Raw genomic sequence first — 25213 nt, 5'->3', positions numbered from 1 at the left:
GTCATACACAACATGAGACAGGCTAATTAGGGGTCAAGTGAGAACAGAGCGCAGTTACAGGAAACCCAATGTCAGCAGGCATTTTCTTTGCTCTCTGGAAAGCACAACAGTGGCATCTAACTGTGGTGCTGTTCACCGTCACAGCAAACACCATGGTAAAGCAGGCAGAACCATGGAGCTGAGCCAGTTCCGGACGTCGGAGGCTGCTTGCAGCAGCTATGATTCTACAAAGTTAGGATTTCTCTCTCACATAGGAGAGCAGTTAGGGAAATACTTTTTTTTTTTTTTTTTTTTTTAACAAAATCTATTCTCACTGAGTCTGGATAATTCTGAGCCACAAATAATTGTTAGCACTAAAGAGAAGTAAACCTCTTTAAGGCATGGATGTCCTCATTCCAACTACAACATGACATAAAACCAACATCTCAAGCAGAGGAACAAGTGAAACATCCTTCATTTGCTTTATTATATCCTGATGAAAAGAGGAGAATTATGACGTGTCATTACGGCACACTACGCCTGTAGTTATGTAGTTACTGGGGGCATGATAGAGTAGTGGTTAAAAGCACTAACTTTAAGGTATTACATCGTTCACTAGCTCTTGGACCTTTCAAAATGTGCTTAATTTTAGCTTCAGTAAAATGGGGATAATAATTGCACCTACCTCAAATGTTGTTGTAAGAATTAAATAAAATATGTAAACTACTTAGCACAGTAAATGGAAAAAAGTAAGTATTCAATAAATGCTAAAACTTGAACTTTAACCATCACTGCCTTTTCTCCTTTCTTTCTTTTTTTTTTTAAAGATTTATTTTATTTATTTGAAATACAGAGTTACAGAGAGAGGTAGAGATTAAGAGAGAGGTCTTCCATCCACTGGTTCACTCCCCAGATGGCCACAACGGTCGGAGCTGCGCTGATCTGAAGCCAGGAGCCAGGAGCTTCTTCTGGGTCTTCCACGTAAGTGCATGGGCCCAAAGACTTGGGCCATCTTCTACTGCTTTCCCAGGCCACAGCAGAGAGCTGGATTGGAAGTGGAGCAGCCGGGACTAGAACTGTCGGCCACATGGGATGCCAGTGCTTCAGGCCAGGGCGTAAACCTGCTGTGCCACAGCACCGGCCTCCTTTTCTCCTTTCTGATTAGACAAAACCATTTGATCATTCTCTTTCTGTATGAATATAAAAGCCACTCCAATTTAAGTCTTCTAACAACAACTATATGATATGTGTTATGTGTCAGGTAGCATTTGAAGCACTTTTCAAATATTGTCACTTAGAAATTACTGTAATTATGACCTCCATGGAACTGAGGCCCAGGGAGTTATGTGCCTTGCCCAGGTCAGTAAGTGGAGGAAGAGGAACTGAAGCCAGCAGCAGGAGGGCCCCCGAGCCTGCAGAGGTAACAGCGACTGCCTTCCCCACGGATCTCCTGATTTTCTTTCGGAATGTGATGACACCACACACCACCTCAACCATGACCAATGGTCACAACGTTGGAACTTTAAACAAGCCAATATTGGTGACTTTTAAGAAAATAAGTGGCACTTTAGCCCCCTCCCCCCAAAGAAAAGGAACTGCTTATTGAGTAAGTGAATGCAAACTCTCTGGAGAAGGAGGAGCTGATGGTTTAACAGAGTCGATCTGAATATTCTGGCGGTAAGAGAGTAGGACTGGCCTTTCTTCCTGCAAAGTTTTGTACACAACCATGGAAGTGGGACCACAGCTGTCTTGTAGACACACCAGAAAGCTCAGGTAGGGCAAGATTGGGTGTCTATGGCAACTTGGGGTCCTTTTTTTTTTTCTTTTTTTAACCAGTTAATGCCAATGCCACTATTTTACCGAAATGATGAGATCAGGGATGGGTCAAAAAAGAGATGACGAGTCCGATTGTTCTGCAAGTCAGATGTTGCTCATTTCTACTCCAGACCCTGGCTCATCTTTCCCGTGAATAAAATACAGGGGGAATGTGAGGAGCTCCCTCCACTTCTCACCGTCTGAGTACCCCTGACTCCACTCCAGGGTTCCATCCATCATCCTGTTCCCCAGCTCTTCCCTTCCCTTCCCAACCTCCGTGAGCTCTGCGCTCTTTATTGATGGGCGCTTATTTCTAGAAGAGGCCCCAGAGGAACCCTCGCTGCAGAACTGTGAAGTTTAGTCCCGCTAGGAAAGGTGCCTTTTCTCTTCCCCTGAAAAACTCTTCCTGTGCCACAGACTTTTGGGAGAAAGGGAACAAAAGTGCTGTCTCTGTGAATGCGGCGGCGGCAGCAGCAGCAGCAGCAAGGAGTGGAGTGAGGGCTGGGGTAATTTATGCTACTTTTTTTTGCTCAGGGCCAGGTCCATGTCCTATGGGCACATATAGTGAGAACCCAAAGGCTGGCTGGTTCTGAAAGATCTCTCTTGCTGCCTGTCAGGACTCTCGGAATGCTCAGCATTTGAGTCTCTTCATTTACTTTAAGCCACTGCTAAAATGCAAATATGGTACCTGTGGGGAAGGCAGCATGTATTACCACTTATTCACATTTCAGCATAAATTATTTGAACAGATAATTGAATAGATATCAAACAGTCTAAAGGGAACGAGATGAGCGATGGAAAAGGCACACTGATAGTGCCAGGAATTGGCTGATGAGAGCAGGCCTGGGTAAGGCATGAAGTGGGGGTTGATGGAAATCTCAGTCTGGGTACTGGGTAAGTATTACTGCTATGAAAGGGCATTGGGAGGGGGCAACGATGCAGACATAACTTCTAGCATATTTGTATGAGCCAGCCTGCACCAGTGACTTTCTCAATAGCAGAGGAAGATCTCCAGGGACGTCTGGATGCCTCCACACTGAGTCCATTACACTGGGACAAGGCCGCACTGGGCTGCACTCTGGAGAAAGAGGCTTCTGGGAATTCTGTCCAGAGTGGCTGCTGCCAAAGGGTGGGGCCACAAAACAAACACGTCCTTGCCTGGTACCCAGACTGGATGAACACCATTAGGGGCAGACACTGCGAGTCACCTGGTTTTATGTAAAACAGTCATGCTCAGGAGACACACACACACACACACACAGTGCTTCCTGCTCTTGGCTTTCATCTCCTCTCCTTGGGCAACTTCCCTGTGAGAGAATTCTAGTTGGATGTGTGCAAGTGCAAACTCCAGCCACTCTTCTCTAGCTCAGAGATCACATTCCTAGACAGTAAGCTAAGGAAAGGGCATTCATTCTAAATATGGATAGTGAAAAAAATTTCAGAATCACACCTGGATAAGTACTTCAGTCTGAAGTTTACCTGAAAAATGTAGGGGCTCTTTCTTTGTATTTAACTAGTGTGAGTCATCTGGATGGTTTATAATTTTATGAAATGTCTCTTCTGTCCGGTCAGACTTAAATCTCCCCCAGTCAATGTCTGCTGCAGTCTATCACACGTGGACCACACTGTGAAATTAGATACCAGATCTCCAGAGGCCATCTCTGGGCACACATTTTAAATAAATATTGATCTATTGTTAAACCTCTTAATAAATAAAGAGTCTAGTCTAGAGGAACTGGGATGAGGGATTGAAAAACACCGATGGAAAGCTAATGTTTAAATCTCTTTAGTTCACAGAAATACTCCAAATTCCAGGGGGTAACTCCACAGCAAAAGTGAGCTGTCTCAAGTGCACACATTAAAGGCCAACAGTTGTCCGAGGCTACAACAAAATGCACTGCAAGAACTGACTCCAAAGTTGGCTTCAGCCCCGATGGCAACAGCCTCTCTTCCTAGAAGACTTCTGCGAGGGAGATTTTCAAAACATCCACCCACTTTCATTCTAAGAGTATGCAAAGTGAAAACAGAAGCTGCCTGCCTGAGTGACCAATAATACAACTCAGAATGTTACACAGGGATGTGACAGGTTACTCCGACAACAGACTGAAGAACGGGACAGCTGTCGCGGTAACAGCCGTCCTCTACCGAGCCCTTTACTAAACGTGCCAGCTAATTGTCTTGACCCATTTTCTGTCAACATTCAGCTTCATGTACAGCAATCTGCATGTTAAATACATTTCGCAGATCTTTTCCAGAAGCAATGACGCGGACATCTCCACTGTTGGGAGTTCCGGCCTAGGGGCGGGGAGTCTGGAGTTCTTGTCCCATGTTTTCCTTAATAAGCTAAAGCTACACGAGTCTATGTGTCATGCGTCTTTTCCTGGGCCTTGAAAATGAGAACACTATTTCTTGACTTTTCAGAACATGAGGGCTGCTATATTATGTCAAAGAGTTTTATAATTCCTTTGCACCACATCCATCCTCAATGCAACATGTAAGAAAAAGTCACTGTTTACTGAATACCGATTATGTGTCAAGCACCAAACAAGAACTTTACCCCTAATTCTAGCACCACTAGGAAGTGCAGATATCTCTATTTCACGGTGAAGAAACAGTGGCTCAGAGACTCAATAACTTGCCCAAGATCACAGAACAGGTAAGTGGCTGAGTATGTTATCTGTCTTGCCCCAGAGCTTAGGTTCTTTTGTCTTAAAAAAAAAAAAAAAAAAAGTTATTTTCTTCAACCTCAGTAGATTGATTTCTGCCATTTTGCTCCTGAGACTTGTTTTCTTTCCCATCTAAGTTTAATGAAATAGAGCCCCTGACTCAATGCTGTTTTGAGGAGACTAGAATATGCATTATTTTTTTCCATTCTACATTCTATTTTGTGAAAAGGCACATAAGAATTCCTCCATAATCATCTGTTGTGGTTATGCTTCCAGGAAGTGACATGCACAGTCACACTGGGGCCTAGATTAACACATAAAAGGCACATACGGGTTCAGAGCAACGGTACAGTTCTCTGATGCACAGGGCATGCTAATGAGCCTCAGGATCATTTACATTTTTACTGTCTGCAAAATGTTCAGCGACTAATGAACAAATACGCTCTAATTATGGTGGGATGCACCTCACTTTAGACACTGAGTGATCGGTACATCACGCAGTGGTTAACTCCTTGCAGAATTATCTCATCTGTACAAAGGGTGGAGTGGGCTCTGTGCTTTGCTGCGAGGGCCAGGGATGGACTGTGTTCCCCAAATGTCCTACCCTAAGTCCTCCCAATGAGACAGAGCTACCAACTCCCACATCTGCCTGTGGCTCTGGTGATGACTGACAGTCTCCTGGCACGTCCTGGAGTGGAAAGGTAGGTCAGCCTTGTGTGCATATCTTCATAGAAAGCTTCCATGGATGCTTCGCTTCCTACGTACAGGGGGGAGCTATCTAATCATATTTATTGTGACACCAGTATCCTGTTAATGGAAAACGCTTTTCAATATTTATAGGAATGTAAGAGAAGTAATGACTTTCCTTCAGGTATCTCAACAGTTCTTTCCTTGCATACCATTTACATTCTTTTTAAAATGAAATTTTCATTATTCCTATTTCAATTTCTAATGTTGTTTTCTATGTTTATGAAGTGATATCCCAGGTGACTTGACAATAAATTTCCCTTCAGTACTATGATTGCTCTCAGTATATGAAATTCAAGTAGGAGAATCTATGTTATGAAGCCAGGCCTATTTTATAATAAATCATTTTTATCTTGAAACAATGATGTGAAATTCAATTTCTGTGTCTATATTTTTTCATAGTCAAGAATGCTTGCTTTATCTTCTTTCAATTTTAATTCTGCATTATGTTTGATATGGTTTTGCTTTGTGATATTAACATTTGATTTCATATTTATAGCTATTTTCTCTTCTTGTAATTCTACAAAACACAAGTTTGAAAAAAACATGTATCTAAAATATTCACCAAATATCTTTTTATGATTATTTGTTATTTGTTCTGTAATTCTGTATTTTGCATTCATGAAGGATTACTTGTCTGAGCAAATATTAACTTTGCATATCCATGTGTCCTTGGGTCTGCTAATAAAATATGCTTTTAGCAACTTGCATGGTGCAGTTACATAAACACGTGTCTGAAAAACTCAAGGTGAACAAAATAATAATTTATATAAATGTAAAGTCTATGATGCCTAAAGATAAAGAATTCTGGCAAATTTACCGTGGTCTCTAAACTGAAGGTAGAAAAACATGAGAGCTGCTGCTGAACAACATGCAGCAGCAGTAGACAGTAATGGGGCAAACCAAGATGGGTATGACAGTATCTTAGGGACGCAGCACGTGGAATAATTACCAATTGTCATTTTAATGCCATCAATTGAGGTGAGATACTAACTGGGCATTTTAGATTACTGAAAATATTTTTAAGTCATGTAATTAGGGGCCACATTTGAAAACAGGTTTTCCTTGCTAAGACTTTGCTATTGTGGAACAATGATCAAGAACCTAACATTAAATATGAACCACAAGACAACATATAACTTTGACTACAACATCCAACATGCTTGATGACAATTATGGTGGAGAAAAGAGATGAGATCATGTCTAATTTTTGGTCCAGGATAGCAAAGGAAACGATACTAAATGTCTAAGAACACCATATTCTATGGTTACAATTTGACATACACAAAAACTCTTACCATTTTAAGTCAAAAGGATGTATTTCGAATTTAATTAGTACTTTTTGCAATGTACTATTTCTGTTAATCTTATAACCACAGAATTTACCCACCAGAAGTACACAAGACAGGACACAGGTACATGTATTGATACATTCATATTCATGCATATGTCAGCAAATTAGTTCATCATTGATTCAGCATTCATTTATGGAGGTCTTATTAGTACCAGGTCCTCTACTGCATGTATCAGAAAGATAATGGTTCTCTTCCTCAAGGAATTCAATTCTAAAAGACGAAACAGCTATTTGAGCATATAAACTACAACAATGGAAATGACAGGTCTGAAGGTAATGCTGAGAATTGTGCTTTCAGAGACAGGTGTGGGATGAAAATCATGGCCATACTGTTGTATACCTCTCCACTCCTTGTATGGAGGCTAACCTGCAACCTTGTAACCTTGCAACTCTGACCAGCAGAATGTTATAGATATATTTGATATGTAGTTCTAGAGTGGAGATCTCAAAAGGTCTTGCAGCTTCTGTCTTTGTTTTTCCTAGAACATTCCTGTTCTACGTGAGAAATTATGTAATCAAACACACAGTAGGAGGAGTGTGGAATTTGGGAGGGGGGCTCAACCTAAGCCAGCATAAAGGCTTCAGACAAGTGAATCAGGATATCTTAATCATTTTTAGCCCTAGGTGAGTTATCAATTGAATAAAGCCACATAGGTGACCCTGGGGAGAATAGCAGAAAACCATTTAGCTGAGCCCAGTTCAATTTGTTGACCAAAACTATGACATAACAATAAAAAATAAATAGCTATTGTGTTAAACCACTATGTTTTGGTGTGGTATTTTATCAACAACTAGTGCAGAAGATTTATGAACAACAGTGAGAATGGTAGCTCAGTAGTGAGCATGGGCAGGTCAGAGTAGGGGGTTAGAAAGGAAAGAAAAATCATCATTGCTCATGAAGGATCTGCAGCATTACTTGCTTCGTTCTCATCCATCCCTGACAGAAAGCTGGTGTACGCATGTCTTCATTGGTGCAAGAAGTTCTCTTGGCTTGGCTGCTTGTCTTCAACTTTGAACTTTTTTTTTTTTAGTCTGGGTTTTTATGTATTATGAACACAAATCTCCCCTTCTTTCAAGCTTCATTGCACTGATGTCTGCCAGGCTATTTAATTAGCATCTCTTGAAGATACTGCTTCTTGCCTACCTATCCCTCTACCAATGATGCTCCTAGAGATTTCTACACTGTCCCAAGATTCTGCTTCTAGAACCTTGGAGAGAAGAAAAAGAAACTTTAAACACTTGGAGGATTAAAGCTTGTTAACAGAGAGATAACAAGAGGGTTCTGGTATCAGATTAGAACAAATCACGGTAAGTGTCATGGGCAATAATACTGGTCAACAAAGGTTAAGTACTGTGAAGGCATATTTGGTATCAAAGAGCAGGAAAATGCGACAGATGATTTCTACTTATTCCCACAAAAATGATTTGGGAGGAAGTCATCAAAAAGTTCGTGGGATATATATATATATATATATATATATATATATATATATACCAGTTACATACAGATTTCAATTTTTTTGCACCAAAATAAACATCTTTTAATTCCACTTTTCCCAGGAACTTGAAGCGCCCATGTAGATTGATTCTACTCTTTCAAAAGCTATGTATGTAGCACTTGTTGTTTGCCAGGAACTGGACTAGACAAGGTAGGGAGCATCAAAGAATCAGTGTCACCATGGAGCTTACACTCCTCTGGTAAGAGCTGGTCAGATGATGTATCATCAAATATCACACACCTGAAAGAATGACGCAAGGGCATGGTATAATAAGGTAAGGGGAAGAGGAGGGAAACAAGAAGCAGCAGGAGCAGAGAAATGATGGAGACAGTTACGTCATCAATTGTTGATTCATCTGCTAAACAAAATGGAGACCATATCCCAGAGGACTTCAATATGCTAAGTGTAAATTAACAGGAATAAAAGTGGAAGGTAAAGTAAAAAAATAAAACAGGCTGAACAGGTTCTCCTGTTCACATGGAAAGAACAGCAGGAGGGTATATACAAGAAAGGGTGTAGGAAGCACATGTTACCAGCAGGTCTGGCCATACTGCTACCACAAAGTGGAATTTGAGGGAAAAGAGCATTAATTAGGATTCAAAGAACTGTTCTTTAGCTCCAAATAGAATTCCCCAAAAACAGAAATGTCAATGACACTAAATGGCAAATGCAGCAGATAGTGAAAAGTTCAGGGATTCTAGACGCATTATGAATTAAGCGCAAGAACAAAACCAGCACAATTCAAAGCAGAAATAAACTGAATCCCCGAGGGGCCAAGTGTAAAGTACATGACCGCTGGAACACCAGCGCTGTCAGAACAGATGCAGTAAGAGAGCGTCAGCAGGAAGCAAGCAGGGACAGAGGCCCTGCCTTCTGAGCAAAGAGCAACTTACTAATACCCATTCAGGAAAACGGAGGCCGCCTTCGATACGTTAACAATACAACCACTAGTGGAAGAGAAGGGTATCAGAATCGATCCATGTGGAGACAAGCAGAGTTAATTATGAAATCATACACTATAACTGGGTGAAAATGTCCTTTTGGGCAGAACTGGGCCTGCTTCACTGCTCAGCTTACATGAAGCAAGGCTGATCAGGGCCCCTGGAAATATCTTATTGGGAGCAAATGTGTTTTTGAGGAAGAATGGGCAAGTTTTCCACTGGGCCTTTCCAGCTGTAATGTCAGGACCAATGATGTTTTTAATGAGATTTTTTAATGTAATTTAGGTATGTTGGTGACTGAATCTATTAATATAAAAATAGGCAAAGCAGTCACAAAGCAGATTAAGGAACTGACCTTATCTTTTGAATGTCTTCATAATCTATTATATTAGTTATGGAATAGATACATACATTACATCAAATTGCCATGAAGTTATTGTTTAAAACCCTTAAAGGCACCCTAAAAAAGTTCTCTTTATATTCCAGATCATATTTATGTCAGATTATCAAAGAGTATATGAAGCAGCAATAATGTTTTAACAGGAATGGTCAATATTTTATTTAAAATAAAATTGAATTGTTGGTACTAAAACTGATTTTATTCTGTCTTCTGATAGTTGTGGAAGTGGAAATGCTTCTTTTTGAGCCAATATCCAATGTATTCTTCTCTAAGAATCACCCTATCAAAGTTCTTTTCAATAACAACAAAGAGTTCTACTCAGGATGAACTAATGATACTGGAAGATAAATATTGGGGTTTTGTTTTTTCCCCCATTAAAAATCTTCCTGTTTCAAAGTTCACATGGAAGGGAGAAAAAGCCCAGACTCAAAGAAGGGATCATCACTTAGTAAGAGCTCTAAAGCATGTCTTGAGAGTTAGAAAAACGCCAAGAGCATTCACAAGAGTGGCAGTCAATGGATAATTAAAACGTTTAGTTGATAATATTATGATTGCTATGGACTGAATGTGTTCCTACAAAATTCAAATGCAGACATAATAATAGGCCCTACAATGGGACTAAGGAGGAGGTAATTGCTTCACGAGGGTGGAGCCCTCACATGCTGGATTAGTGCCCTCAGAGAAAGAGACATGAACGCTTGCTTTCTTTCTGCTCACTGCCATGTGAGGATATAGTAACTAGATGGCCATCTGCAAACCAGGGGGCAGGCTTCACCCAACACTGGACCTGCTGGCACCCTGAACTTGGACTTCCAGCCTCCAAATCGGTGACAAGTACATTTCTGTTGTTTAGAAGCCATCTGAGCTTGAATTAAGACAACAATTAAGAAACATAAGACAAAGCTAAAGAAAGTGGATCCATCCTATACAACAGATGAGACTGCAGAATTCTTACTGGCTGGAATTTTTAGGGTTTTAGCATAGAGAGAGATGACAGACTCTCCTTCTTTGAAAATACTTAAAAAAGGTCAGATCATTGATTCAGGAAACATTTCCTGAGCACGCACAATGTAGCAAGCACTGGACAGTGTTTGCAAATACCAGGTTCCTGTCCGTAAAGGGTTTACACTATGGAAGTAAAAAACAGTCCTGTCGACATGAGAATAGGGCAGATGGAGTACAAGGAGGAAAGAGACAGGGGATTTATGATTGGAAGCAAGACCTGCTTGAGGAGAACCTTGCTGATTATCCATTTGCTATGGTAATTATTCAGTTACAGAAACCTTGGTTGACATGACCTAGGAAAAATTCTGTCAATATTATGCTTACATAAAGGAATGACTAAATCACTCTCCCAGTGCTAACAGTATAGGCTTTTATTCTAATACGATCAAATTAACATAATTTTGTGAACTTTCACATGAAGTTCTCGCTGAATTTAAATGTTTGGTTATTTCAAGCTCTATGCATTTCTGAGCTTTCAGACATTGCAACCAGGCGAAAAAGCAAGGAGAACATTTAGCATCTTTCTAGACGAAGGCATGGAAAATGGATGCACATGTCACCTAAGGAAATATGCTTAGAAATGCTATTAAATAGTCGAAGGAAAATGGAAAGGCAGGCGATTAAAAGTAGATTTCCAATACATTTGAGCTCTAGGAAAAGATGAGAGGACTGAAACTGGGAGTCCCCAGAAAAAGGCAACGGAAGATTTCCAAAGCCAGAAATCAGGCAGAAAAGCAAGGCAACCAATGCTGGGGAGAGGCAGAAGGGTCGCACATTGTCAAGGGCAGGAGTAGGCACTGGATGGGGAGCTAAAATCATAGAACTTTTAGAAACGAAAACATAGAAGGAAACCTTTGTGTCATTGGTTACAAAGGAGTGCTTAGATATACCACCAAAAGCATGATCCATGAAAGAAACATGATGATAAATGAGACTTCACCAAAATTAGAAACGATTTTTCTTGAAAAGAAAAAAAGGGAAAGAACAGGTTGTGGATCGAGAGAAAAGGTCTGCGAAATATCTGTCTGATGCAGGACTTGGTAGCCCCAAAATACAACAAATCAGCGGACAACAGCCTGATTAACAAAAAGTTGGCAAGGGATTTGAACATACTCTTCACATGTATGAATGGCAAACAAGCACATGAGAGGCTCCACACCATCCATCATTAGGAAATAAAATTCAAAGTGCAATGAGATAGCACTCTATTCACATGAACATGATTAGAAATCAAAAGAGCGATAGAGACAATTCTTGACGAGGAGATGGGGACATCACAGCTCTCATACACTGCTGGCAGACATGCAAAATGGAACGGCCACTTAGGAAAACAGCCTGGCAGTTTCTCACGTAACCCAGCCATAACTTCTAGACATTTCTCCAAGAAAAATTTAACAAGTATATTCACACAAACATTTACGTATGACTGTCAGAGCATTAAAGCTTTATTTGTAATAGCTCCAAATTGACAATAACCCGCATGTCCATGAACTGGTGATTGGAAAACAGACTGTAGTATTTTGTGATGGAGTACTACTCGGAAATGAAACAGCATAAACTACAGATACATGCAACCCCATGGGCGGATATCAAAAGCAGTCTACGTGAAAAAGCTAGAACAAAAGACTACATACCATATGGCTTTATTTAAGTGACATTTTTAGACAGAAAGCAGATTACTGGTTCTGGGGGTCAGCTAGGAGAAGGGGTAGGAGCAGCTCAAGCAAATGTCTGGAATGGAAGTAAATGCAGTGCTGGTTACATGAATGTGCACATATGGCACAAGTTATCCAACTGGACTTCTAAAATTGGTGCATTATATTGTATCAAAATTGTCCAGCAATAAAATGTTTTAAAAATATGCAAGTACCTTAAGATTTTTACAAATACGTGTCATCATTATAAAGTTAAAAGTATTATTAACAAAGAACTTGAGGTAGTTAGTATGGACTTCTTTATATGAGATTGCAAAAATAATTTGGGAACTACATAGTAAAATATGTTAAACCAAGCATATAAATGTATTACAATATTACCTCTCTTCAATGTATGACAACGCTCTGCAGGTGAGTTTTCTGATGCTTATTATGTTGGTGAGTTTTGTATAGTCATTGCCACAATTTGGTGGCCCTTGCGTTATTTGTGTGTGTGTGTGTGTGTGTGTGAGAGAGAGAGAGACAGAGAGAGAGAGATAGAGAGAGAGAGAGGACAGGACCTGGTGGGGAATGTGAGGCTGGACTTTTCCCATGCTAACCAGCTAACTGGTCCACACGGCCCTTATGCTTTCTACTTAAATAGCTTTTATTTTATTTTTTTTGAAAGAGTCAAACTAAAATTCTACAAACTATTTTAGTGTTATTTTGTTTTAATGATATTCCATTGGAAAAAAAAGTGGTATTAATACTAATGTCCAAACAAAATAATGATTCTACCTTGATTTTCCTGTAAGGGGTTGTTACAATTATTACAGAGGAAAATAAGAACTAGAACTTTTGGTGCTGAAATGGAGATTGAGTCATAATATTAAGTGTTACTTGATTTACTTATAGATTTCCTATTATTTCATATTCTTTTTTTAGAAGATTTATTTATTTATTTGAAAGTTAGAGTTACACAGAGAGAAGGAGAGGCAGAGAGAGAGAGAGGTCTTCCATCCGCTGGTTCACTCCCGAATTGGCCTCAATAGTCAAAGCTGTGTCGATCCGAAGCCGGGAGCCAGGAGCTTCCTCCTGGTCTCCCACATGGTTGCAGGGGCCCAAGGACTTGGGCCATCTTCTACTGCTTTCCCAGGCCATAGCAGAGAGCTGGATCGGAAATAGAGCAGCCAGGACTCAAACTGGCGCCCATATGGGATAGTGGCACAGCAGGTGGCGGCTTTACCTGCTATGCCACAGCGCCAGCCCCTATTATTTCATATTCTTAAAAGCTACTAAAAATTCAAAACTGGGTTGAAAGTAATGCATTCCTGAACAATAAATTCTTTCAACATTTTCATGGCCTCAAACTTTTAAAACATTTAAAAATATTAATTACAAAAGCATCCTACAGAAACTATTAGAAAAGGATAGCTGGACAAAAATGGACTTTTTATAAACAATGAAGTTAGAAGCAGAATATATTAGCAAAAATCAGTGCCATACTTTGCATTAAGCGCTTGGTCATGTTTTTAACCTATCTATCTATCTATCTATCTATCTATCTATATATCTATCTATCTATCTAACAGAAAGAGAAGTTCTGTTTGCTGCTTCACTCCCCAAAGGCCTGGGCTGGGCTGGGCTGGGCTGGGCTGTAGCAGGGAGCCAGGACTCAATTCAGGTCTCTCAAATGGGTAGCAGGGACTCAACTACTGGAGCCATAAGCTGCAGCTTAAGTCAGGAGCCAGTGGCTTAGTGTACTCCAATTAGGGACATGGATGTTTCAACCATGGACTAAATGCCAGCCACTGTTTTTCCTATTTTAAATCTCACATATCTACTTTGTTTGTGATCTTGGCACTTGGTGTTTAAGTATGACAAATACCCCAAAGCTTTTAGAGCACCTTGAAGAGAGAGAATCTGATAAAGGTCATTATGCTCAGAGCAACAAAGAATAAAATGAGGCATCAAAGTGTGATCTGGTCTAAATCCCACAAGCAGTATCCATTGGTCCGTCAGATTTCTAAGAGAAAGTCTGGGTATTGGGGGCCTATTTTTAGCTTAAATTCAGAATTTAGCTGGAAAATTCTCAGTATGTCATTATAGTTGCACAGTCAGTCTGGGCCCAAAGCTTTGTGCCTTCCTCCCCGTGAGCCAGACAGTTGACATTCTGCTTACGGAGACAGACTGAGAGAAGTGCACGTGCTGCTCTCCAGGGGCTGTCACACTGTGTCCACCTGCACAGTTTTCACACAGGCAAAATAAAATTCAAGGTGATAGAAATGAAAACAAAATACTGAAACAAAAATGAAAACACAATACCATAAAGAGAGAGGGGGGCTTGACCCAGGATATTGATGAGTTAATTTAGTTAGTGCAGGGATCCACAATTAACAGACCTCCGTGTAAGCAGCCGAAGCAGGGGAGGGCTCTTCGTGACAGGCTAGTATTTTGCACACCAAGTTATGACTGGTCGCTTCCAGAGCTGGGTTTTTCTTTTTATGAGACAATTGTAAAGAGCACTTAATTATGTATATAATATTTCTTCCAGGAAAGTTATTCAGACACCAATTCAATATAGGAAAGAGATGAGAGGAAATGAACTGAGGCCGTTCTGCACTTTGCACACAGCGGGGCTAGTCCTGGTGGACAGGCAGCCTCACCAGTCTCCTCTCTGTCACTTGATCCATCACTGCTGCTTCCCATGTGGTCTGAAGACAGACAACCAGAGTCGCCGGTCTGGAATCTGACTGAATCCCTGCAGAGAAACGTGTATAGTGCCACAGGCTAACTTTTAATTCTAGGGGAAAAAATCTATATGGATGTCTTATTTCTGGTGTATTATAGCTGAAAGTAGTAAGTATGAATGACATTCCAATTTATCACTAAATTTTGATTTAAAGATAGAAAGATGTCTTTGGTTCATTTTCTTTTTCTGTTAAAAGGTTCGAGGTGGGACAAAAAAAAATGCAGTCATTTTCTCTGTCATTTGAGTAACCATCAACAGAATGATAGAAAAGGCAGGTAAATTAAAACTAGTCGACGGGCTGTTAGCAGTGCAGGTGATCTGCATTGTAGATTACTGAAGCCACGTTCTATTTTTGTGCCGAGCCAGTATGAGAGGCCTGGGCACGGTGGCTGAGGGTATTCAAAGACTCCAGTTCCTGAGCCTGCATTCATAATTTTGACCTTCAAATGTCACTGATGTATATTTCCAAGTAAAAGCCTTGTGGCACCTGTCGATCTCTGTTATAATCCCCGAATCTCATGTTGGGAAGCAGGATTCTATGGATACTGTTTACAGAATCCCTCTGTCACTGACTGCACCACACACTCCACATGTATACGCTCTTTTCTTGACAAACATTTTCCTAATGTCTTATAAATTAGCTTTGATCTTTTCCTTGATGTGTGTCATCTCCCTAATAGGTATTAAGCTCTGTAACGAAAAGAATTATCTACTTTGAATTGCCATTAGTATTCATTCATCCAAACGGAGTGATTTCTGTTCATAGCATCAGTTAGGTATTGTGAGGACTGCAGCAAGTCGTTAAAATATAAGGTAGGGCTGGCGCCGTGGCTCACTTGGTTAATCCTCCGCCTGCGGCGCCAGCATCCCATATGGGTACTGGGTTCTAGTCCCAGTTGCTCCTCTTCTACTCCAGCTCTCTGCTGTGGTCCAGGAAGGCAGTGGAGAATGGCGCAAGTGCTTGGGCCCCTGCACATGCATGGGAGACCAGGAGGAAGCACCTGGCTCCTGGCTTCGAAACAGCGCAGCGCCAGCCGTAGCGGCCATTTGGGGAGTGAGCCAATGGAAGAAAGACCTTTCTCTCTGTCTGTCTCTCTCTCTCGCTGTCTATAACTCTACCTGTCAAATAAAAAATACATGTATAAGGGAGCATGTGATATGGTATAATATAAATACAGAAATATGTGAGAGCAGTGGACAGAAGGTTGATTTTTATTCCTGATTGAGTGGCCAAGAGAGAAAGAGAATTACATTGTATTTTTAGAACTGTATCTACAAAACACATTAAATCTGTTAAAAACTAACTAAAAATTAAAATAAAATTTTAAAAAATCTATAAATAAAGTTGAGACCTTTAAAAACCATTTAAAAAGTTGACAATAACACTATTTTTTTTTTTTTACTATAAAAGCACCTCATGTCTCTTGTTTACTAATAGAAAACAACTTAAAATACACAATAGTCCAAAAAGGCAGGGGCCTGGGGTTGGGGCAGCCCTTACCCAAGTAACCAGAGGCAGCGACTATCAGTGCCATGATGATTATATCTAAAGTAAAAAATGTGATTAACCTGAACGTACTGTGTTGCATCCTTTTTTTTTTTCTTTGAAGACTTATTTATTTAATTGAACGGTAGTTACAGAGAGAGAGATATCTTCCATCTGCTGGTACACTCCTCAAATGGTTGCATCAGCAAGGGCTGGGCCAGGCTGAAGCCAGGAGCCAGGAGCCAGGATCTTCCTCTGGGTCTCCCAAGTGGGTGCAGGAGCCCAAGGACTTGGGGCATCTTTTGCTGCTTTCCCAGATGTGTTACCAGGGAGCTGGTTCGGAAGTGGAGCAACTGGAACTCAAACTGGTACCCATATGGGATGCCAGCACTGTAGGCAGTGGCTTAACCTGCCGTGCCATAGCTCCAGCCCCTCCTTTTTGTTTTACCTATAAATAGATTAACTCATCATTTCATAATAATTACTCATCTCACAAAATTATTTTTAATGACTTAAAATTATTTTAATGACATTCTAATTATTGTGATGACTTTCACTATTGGTATTCATGGACATCCCAATATGCATGGCAGGTATTTTAGCTTTAGAGCAGGTAGGATTTCAGCCAGGTAAGCTATGACAGGAGAGAGAGGGAGAAGGAAAGGAAGAGGTACATGCAGAGGTACAACCTGAGCAAAGGTGAGGCGATGGGAAGGGTGAGGCGGGCTCAGCGCACAGAGCGCACTTCGGGTTTGGAGGAAGTGGTGAGTCCTAGGCCCATGAAGACCCCAGAGCCAGATCTAGAGAGTTCCAAGTGCTAATGGTCCTTAGAAGGTGATGGCGGGCACTACAGATTTCTCAAGAGAGTTATTATAACAGAAGTGAGATCTAAAAGACTCCTGACGCCAAGGAGACGGCAGACTCAAGGTCAGAATGCGGGCGATGACTCTAAGAGGGGACGGGTGTCATTAGCCGAAGCGTTCTCCCTTCCACCATGTTCCTAATTTATGTGTTTCACAGACTCCCTAGCTTCCTTTTTATGAAATAGATGATTGAAAACAAAACAAAAACACCCCCCCCCTTTTTTTTCCTTTTAACTTAGATCTTCCCTCCCTTCATCCATTCCTCAGCACCTAACTGAAGTGTTGTTAGCCTTTGGAAGGCTTTCCCCACCGTAACCAGCATAGCACAATTCAGCACGCATCCCGTATCTGGATGGCTACTGACTGATGACTGAATGGTAAAGGCAGATTTACTTGTCTGTCTTCGTTTCAAATTTTACCTTCAGGAAGAATGTCTTCCGAGAAGCTGGAAAGCAGTGACTAGGAACATGCCACGCATTTGCTGGAGTTCCCCACTTCCCAAATGCCACTTATACTGGGGAACTCAATTTGAATTAGAAGTTCTGGGTAGGCAAACTGAAATCCACAATTATATACATAATGGAATTTCATAAAAAATGGAGAGCCACTAAGGAGAATAAGTCAATTATTTTGGAAACTTATTTTCACAATAGGAAACCTATCAAAGCTATCAGCACTAGAGTGCGGAGGCAGACTCATAAGGGAACCGTTTGAAATGCTCAGTATCAGAAAAAGAATATCCGAACTCATTGCAGTGATCAAATAAAACCCCTAGCAACATACATGCCAGCAGAAAATTCCAACAAGAAGATAAATGGTTTATAAAAATTACAGTCCAGGCACGATGAATCCAGGGGAACAGAATTTAGAACAGTGGAAATTTTACAGCCGTCCCCTATTGCTGATCACAGCAGTAAATTGCATTTTAAAGTGTTTTCACAGAAATGGTCACTCAGAAAATCTGTGTAACACTGAACTGCCAGCAGGTTTTAAAATACAATAGCATTTCTCAGAAGATAATAAAGACCTGATTCAATCAAACTGTGTATGTATTTGCAATTGATTGGAAAATATTAAGTCAAGGGTCCCGACTGAAGAGAGAGCAAGGGACTACACCAAGCTTTATCACAATGTTTCCAAACGTCCTCACGTTTCTGAGCTCAATGACTGGGGAGAAATTTAGGATATTTACCGACACACCTACTGTTCTTACCTCCTCTTCTCCATTGGCTCTGTTAGCATCTGAACATGAAATCCTTGGCCTTGAGTCCATATTCCCTCCCAACTAACATCCCATTTCTCCCCTCTGCTTCTACCACTTTACCTCTTGGCTTGGCCCATTATAATTTACTTTTGCCCTGTCACTTTATTGGAAGTGCCTTTGCCTGCTTGTGGTCACATGGTGTTCACACTCCTGGCCCTATTACTGTTGATTGGTTAGTCGGAACTCTTTCCTGTCACCAGCTCACCTTTCACTGCATCCTCCTGATTTCCTTTGCCCCTGAATTCCTTAAATTTTGAATTCCCCAGGGTGTGGCCCCAGGTGCTCCGCTCGGTCCTTGGGCTCTCTGGATAATCCCATACTCTTCAATGGCTCTATGCACTTATGATTTCTAGACCTCCAGCTCTATCCTAATTCCCTTCTTCGCTGAAGTGCTTACCAGATGCCTCTGGACAATACTATATTACTGCTCTCAAGATAGCTAAAACTAATCATGAATAAACCTGCTCCTTGCCCTATGTTTCCCTGTCAGAGAATGGTTCCGACATCCACTCAGAGTTGCTCAAGTCATATTCCTGAGTGTTGTTTGTGATGCTGGGTTTGTCCTATTTCCACCCTGACATTCTATTAGTAAGAAAACTCTGTTCCCCTTGTCTTCCAAAGTCCATCCATTACTGTCCATTCATACTACAATTCCCTTAGCTCAGGCTGGCATCACCTCTTATCTCTGGACTTGTCTCTAGTATTAGTTTCCTTCAGCCTGTTGTCTCCACTGCAGAAAAGGGGTATCTCCAACGGTGCAAGTCTGATCAATTCATAACCTTACTTAAGGAATCAAAATCATCCTTAAAAATTCCAAATTCCTTAAGATGGCTCATAAGGATTTTCATGGTTTGCCTCTAGTTTATTTCCCCACTCTTACCTAAAACACTAACAACAAGAAAAAAAAAGTTTCCTATTTTCCACTCATCACAAATCTACTTCTCTGCACCTCATGTTATCAATTAGTCCCTTTGGTCACTTGGTCCACAGGGATCTCATGAGAAACTCTGTCAACCTGGTAAATCCAGATAAAACCAGTGTTTCCCAAATTTATTAGTGCACAGGCACTCTCAAAGCTAAACTAGGAAGAAGTATTCCTGATGAATTTATGCTCACCTTCCCTTCTGCAGACTCAACAGTATATTTAACAATCCATTTGAGAATTTTGTAAGAGACGGTCATCATGTTCACCATCATAAAGGCTTCAGAATCTATGTTCCCTGTGCCAACTGCGACAGTATTTGCAGGGCTGGCGCTGTGGCACAGAGGGTTAAAGCCATGGCCTGCAGCTCCAGCATCCCATATGAGCACTGGTTTGAGTTCTGGCTGTTCCACTTCCCATCCAGCTCTCTGCTGTGGCCTGGGGAGGATGGCCCAAGTCCTTCGGCCTCTGTACCCATGTGAGACACCTGGAAGAAGCTCCTGGCTCCTGGCTTCAGACTGGCTCAACTTTGGCCATTGTAGCCATTTGAGGAGTGAACCAGGAGATGGAAGACCTCACTGTAACTCATTCAAATAAATAAAATAAATCTTAAAAAAAAAAAAAGAAAGAAAGACAGTATCTGTAAGCTCCAGTGCCGTAGCACCTCTTCAGTCTCCTTGAGTCTTGAGGTCACCATTGGCACTTTGGTGATCTCAACACAGCGGCTGTTCTTTCCCTCCGGCTACAGTCACCAAAGCCAGGAAGCTCATTCTCTGTTACACTCTCCTCAAGGACCTGGTGATCACACCACACTCTCCTTCCTGCCCTGCCGCTTGCTAACATTTCCCAAGTGTTGCTCCTATTTCTTCTAATTTGAACATTACCCTCCTCCAAACTCCACCTCTCTTTTGAATTCAACCACTCTTTGCATTTTTCACTCACTTCAGTTCATTTTAACGTTTAACCTGCTGATGCAAATCTCACTGAGAGCTGCTTACTAGACAGGCCCCAGGCAGTTACTCATGAGTTACTGAAGACACATCAATAGCTGGTTCTTTCATTCCTGAGTGCATGGAGGACTGCACCTCTCAGCTCCTTACAGGGAAGGGGCCATATAGCAAAGCAATGGGAAGGTGGGACATGCGTCACTTTTGAGCTAACGGAGTGAACAACCGTCTTGCTATGGCAGCTACAGATGCACCTACTGAGACAACAGAAAGCCAATCGCCCTGGTTTCTCTAAGTCATTGCTTGGAAGGAAGGGAATCTAGGACTTGTCCCTACCTGTGAGCAAGGGACAGTTTCATACATCACACCCCTGAGATGCAGTATTTGTTACTGCAGCAAAGCTTAACCTGTGTTAGTTAATGCAGGATCTCCTGCCATTATTTCAAAATTGCAGTTTCAAAGGGATCTCATTCCAATTGAGTCATTTTTCTATTATAGGGATTTAGGATATTGTGGTAGGTTGAATAATTTAGCAAGCCACTCCCCCCACCAAAGCTTCCTGGGGCCTAATCCCTGGGACCAATGGATACACTACCTTACACACGACCAAGGGGACTTCGGATTCTGGGATGGGGAGATTAGCTCGTACTATCTGGGCAGCCTCACTGTCATCACGCACATCCATTTAGGAGGGCAGCAGTAGGGCTGAGTGAGAAAAAGGAGGCGTGACAAGGGAAACAGTTTGGACTGATGAAGATGGGGGAAGGAGCCCTGAGTTCAGGAGTGCAGGTGGCCTTTAGAAGGGCCAGAGGCAGGAAAACAGGTTCTCCCCCGGAGCCTCCGGGCTGAAGGCAGCTCTGCTTACACCTGGACTTCCACCCTGTGAACCCACGTTGCACCTCTGACCTGCAGACTGTATCAGAATAATTCCATGTTGTTTCAAGCCACCAAGTGTGGGGGAATTTGTTACAGCAGTAACAGAGAAGGAACAGAGAGAGTACTCTTCCTTCCCCTGCACCTTTGGCAGCGACTCCCTGATGTCTGAGGTATATACAACTAACCTTTGTTTTAAACTCTTTGACTTGGTCTTTTCTTTAGTGCTAGTGGTTAAAGGGTACTGGATGAGACACTCTTCCCCCTGTATTCTTTCACCAAGTCATTCTCCCATTTTTAATCTTACAGGCATGGATTTTGCTTCCCCTTTACAAGCTATAAAAAGGTTCTTTTGTACTTCACTTCTGAATTATTTATACTATCTTCCCCAATAAATGGGAACACAGAAATCAATTCATCAAGCCTTTCACTTCTACCCTGCAAAGACCAGCTTGCATTTAATATCCTTAGAGCTGGTGACATGCTCCAGCAGGAAGATAAACATGGCACAGTGTCTGAAGGCTTTCTTCCCGTTCTCCAGTTTTCACTTTTCTGGTAAAAGTTCATAAATGTTACCGCTCTCCCTCACACCTGGTGAGAAGGAATATAACGATAAAACATCTGTTACACTAGTTTCTGGTTCCAACTTGGAAACTTGACAACTCAGCTCCTGTACTGAGTGATTTTCGTACTTTCCCCCCAAAATAGTATTAGTATTAACTGCACTCTTGCTAGTTGCTACAAAGTTAGGACCCTGCAACAAATATAAGAGAATCATTAAAGAAAACGTGTTGGAAGTCAGCAATGAAGATCACTGAGAAGAATACGATGCTCATTCACTGCTTCTCTGCTTGCGGACTCTCACTGCTGTCTCCAGTTAAGCCCTCCATCACATTGTGGAGCCAATCCTTTTATTCTCAGAGGAGAAACCAGAGGTTCTGGCAGTCGAAGTGACTTCTCCAAGGTAAGAGACACCATACAGCTAATGGTTAAAAGCAAGGTCCTTGGCGCCTGGATTGGAATTCATTCAGGTGCTGCCACTTACTACTTGGGCCTCATTTATTTCACCTGTGAAATGGAACGCACTCCTATTATCCACTCACAGTGAGGATTCCCTGGGTAGAACCAAGACCAGATCATTGTGAAAGAAAGCACTACACAGGTGTTCGACTCCTGAGTCACATGCAGTGCACACAGAACCCGTGTGAGAAGTGAAATCTGACACTCTTGCTACTACTCCATCGAACTTCTTTCAGTTAGATATGATATACTCGACTTGGAGGAATACTTCATTACTAAGAACAAAAATAGTAAGTAAAATCTTTTCCCCCCATTTTCAGAGTGACTTTTTTTCATGTAAAATAAGGCAAATTTCTGATTAAGCATCAAGCAAAAACAGAAAAGTACAAAGAAAAAAAACCACATCAAATCAAATCCCATCACTTGGAGTATCTTCTATGTATATTTACAGACAGAAAATGTAACTAAATCAATGGACAATGTTATTGACTATATTATAATGCTTCCTTTTAATGAAAACTCAAATTAATGTCTGAATTGATTTTTACTCTAAAATTTTGATTTAATAGTTCACCTGAGAAACTATAATGCAATTTTCTGCACTTCGTGAAATCATAAAAAAGCTTTGTGCTCATCTTCATTTTGGTTCTGTAGCTAACTAAAACTTTTCCTAAGTCTAAAGAATACATCGCTGAGTGACTTATGTGTACGCACAGAAGGCTATATTATCTTCTTCCTATATTTTCATCCTCCTGATTTCTAATCTGTTTTTATTAACTCATTGGTAACCAGTTTGGAAAAGACACTAAATTTTCGTAAAGCCTAATATTATAAAATGAATTCTCCCAAACTTCACATTCTTAATGATTTACTTTACAGTGAGAATTCTATTACAATTGTGAAAGTAGGGCATACAGCAACAGGTTTCATACCCCTTCAATGCCACAGTTCTAAAAGTCCACGGAATGAGCTTTGTTTTCCTCAACATGGTGTCGCTCCCCCTCTTCGTGGAGGAACGACACTAAGCCCTGCCTAGGCTTCATATCCGAGTCACGGCACCATTATGTCGCTCCCCCTCTTCGTGGAGGAACGACACTAAGCCCTGCCTAGGCTTCATATCCGAGTCACGGCACCATTATGTCGCTCCCCCTCTTCGTGGAGGAACGACACAGGACCCTGCGCTGTTCTTTGTCTGCTCGGCCCTCCCCGGGTTTGCTGCTGGTTCTTCCCGGGTTGGCTACTATCCCTTCCACCTCCGTGGAAGGGCAGTTCCCCCTGGCCACATTCCCCACTTCCGCAGGGGAGCGGCACACCGCCGGCCGGCTCTCTGGGGGCTGCACAGGTGTTCCCCTTAGATGTTCCCGGTGCATGCCGTCTCTCTCCTCCTTTATAGTCCTTCTCCGCCAATCCTAACTCGGCTGCCCACACGCCGAGTACGCTGCTCTCCCCCAATCAGGAGCAAGTCCTACAGTTTATTGGTTGAACTGGAGGCAGCTGTGCGGAAGCTGTTTACTTCTCTCCCAGCGCCATATTGTGGGAGAGCAGATGCATAGAACAAGTCTTAATTCCAGTAACTCAGTCCAGTCCGGTTTGCTCCCCACAACATGGTAACTAAATAAAAAATGTAGCCATACTAACAACAGATGTGTGCGTTCACAACGTTAAGTTATTCTGCAAATGTAGAGAATTCAATAGATACCTGATTTTGTTTTATATATTTTACATATACATATAAATCAAAGACATATGTTGACCTTTTATTCTTGACAGCAATCATAAATCAACCCTTTTCCAGATGATTCCCTAAATATAACTTGATGTTTATATTTATTAATGATTCATATCCTGCATAATTCTAATAGGCTTATGTTGTTGGTAGCACCTCTAATATCATGTTGCCTTTATGAAATTAAAAACAGTGCCCCCTCTAGGTGGGAAAATGGATCGCAGGCTACATTCACTTCCCAGGCATCCTGTAGTACAGGAGACAAACTACATGACTATATTAATGATGCTACTAGATTAAAACAAAGACTTAGCATAAAATATACAGATCATGTTAAATGAAAGAAGGCGGAGCTAATGATAGCACAGATATATTACATTTAGACACTGATTTTGATTCTACATTTTTGGCAGGTAAGGCAGAAAGAGAAATATGTGGGCTATACAGTCTATTTCCTCAAGTTGGTATAGATGTGCAAAATCATGCAACTTTTTCCTGGAACTAGACTCACACCAAAGTATCATTCACCTCTCAGAATAAAAGCTCTTGGCCATCTTCAGCGTGGTTGCCTACCAGGCTCAGAAGAGATACAGAAAATAGTAATTCTTGCATGGGTCTTCCCTTGGAGCAAGTGGCACCCCAGTAAATCCTAACTCCAGGAAGGAGCATTTTTAAGGAGTTAAAAACCAATGTAGTCATTTGCCCTCTGGTTTTGCAGGTTAGCTATAGGACAAGACTGGGAGAACCTTCTTGAATGGCTACAGACATGTCTGCTAGACTTTCTCTAAACTATCAGGCAGATGAAACATGCTCTGAGCAGGTGTTAGGCTGCTGTCACACCATGCTTTCACCAGAGCCCTGTGACTCATCTTGCAGATGATACAGTTGTTCCTGTAAAGACAGCCATCTATTTTTAAAGGTTTCTTTGCTGCGGCAACCTCATCTGGAGTCAAGGTCTACAGTAATTCTGCCACAGTGAATGCTCTGATTTGTCAATAAAGGAAAATATGTCCTATTAGCAAAAGCACAACAGAGACCACAGACTGTGGACATATTTTATAACTTCAGATTTTCCTTATCTTCTATCTTTTGCACCAGTTTATAAACTGACTAATCTCTGCCTTTTCTTTTGTTTCCTGTTTGATGGTCTTTGTAATAACTTAGCATATTGTATGCAAAAAAAGAGAAAACCTATGTTTTCATATGTCTTTGGTAGTCTTGCTACCAGTACACTTTGACCAAATATCACCTTATGTTTCCAGTTCCTGTATATCAAAGAAGCATGCAAGGGGCCGGTGCTGTGGCGTAGTGGGTTAACAC

General features: G+C 41.3%; 1 protein-coding gene and 1 long non-coding RNA gene across 25 annotated transcripts in view; one reads left to right on the top strand and one right to left on the bottom strand.

Annotated features, from left to right (window-relative positions):
* FER (FER tyrosine kinase) overlaps window positions 1–25213 on the bottom strand; it is a 428569-nt gene that overhangs the window by 18648 nt on the left and 384708 nt on the right. The window lies entirely within an intron of this gene.
* LOC149122282 (uncharacterized) lies at window positions 807–5911 on the top strand. The gene is made up of 2 exons (XR_016220602.1): window positions 807–960; window positions 3585–5911. It is a non-coding gene; the product is annotated as an uncharacterized LOC149122282 (long non-coding RNA).

Source organism: Oryctolagus cuniculus, chromosome 14, assembly GCF_051225735.1.
Source record: "Oryctolagus cuniculus isolate XC-2025 breed Fujian yellow rabbit chromosome 14, ASM5122573v1, whole genome shotgun sequence".
NCBI classification, from domain to species: domain Eukaryota; kingdom Metazoa; phylum Chordata; class Mammalia; order Lagomorpha; family Leporidae; genus Oryctolagus; species Oryctolagus cuniculus.
The sequence above is the reverse complement of the archived record's forward strand: the minus strand, read 5'-3'. Positions and strand labels throughout refer to the sequence as shown.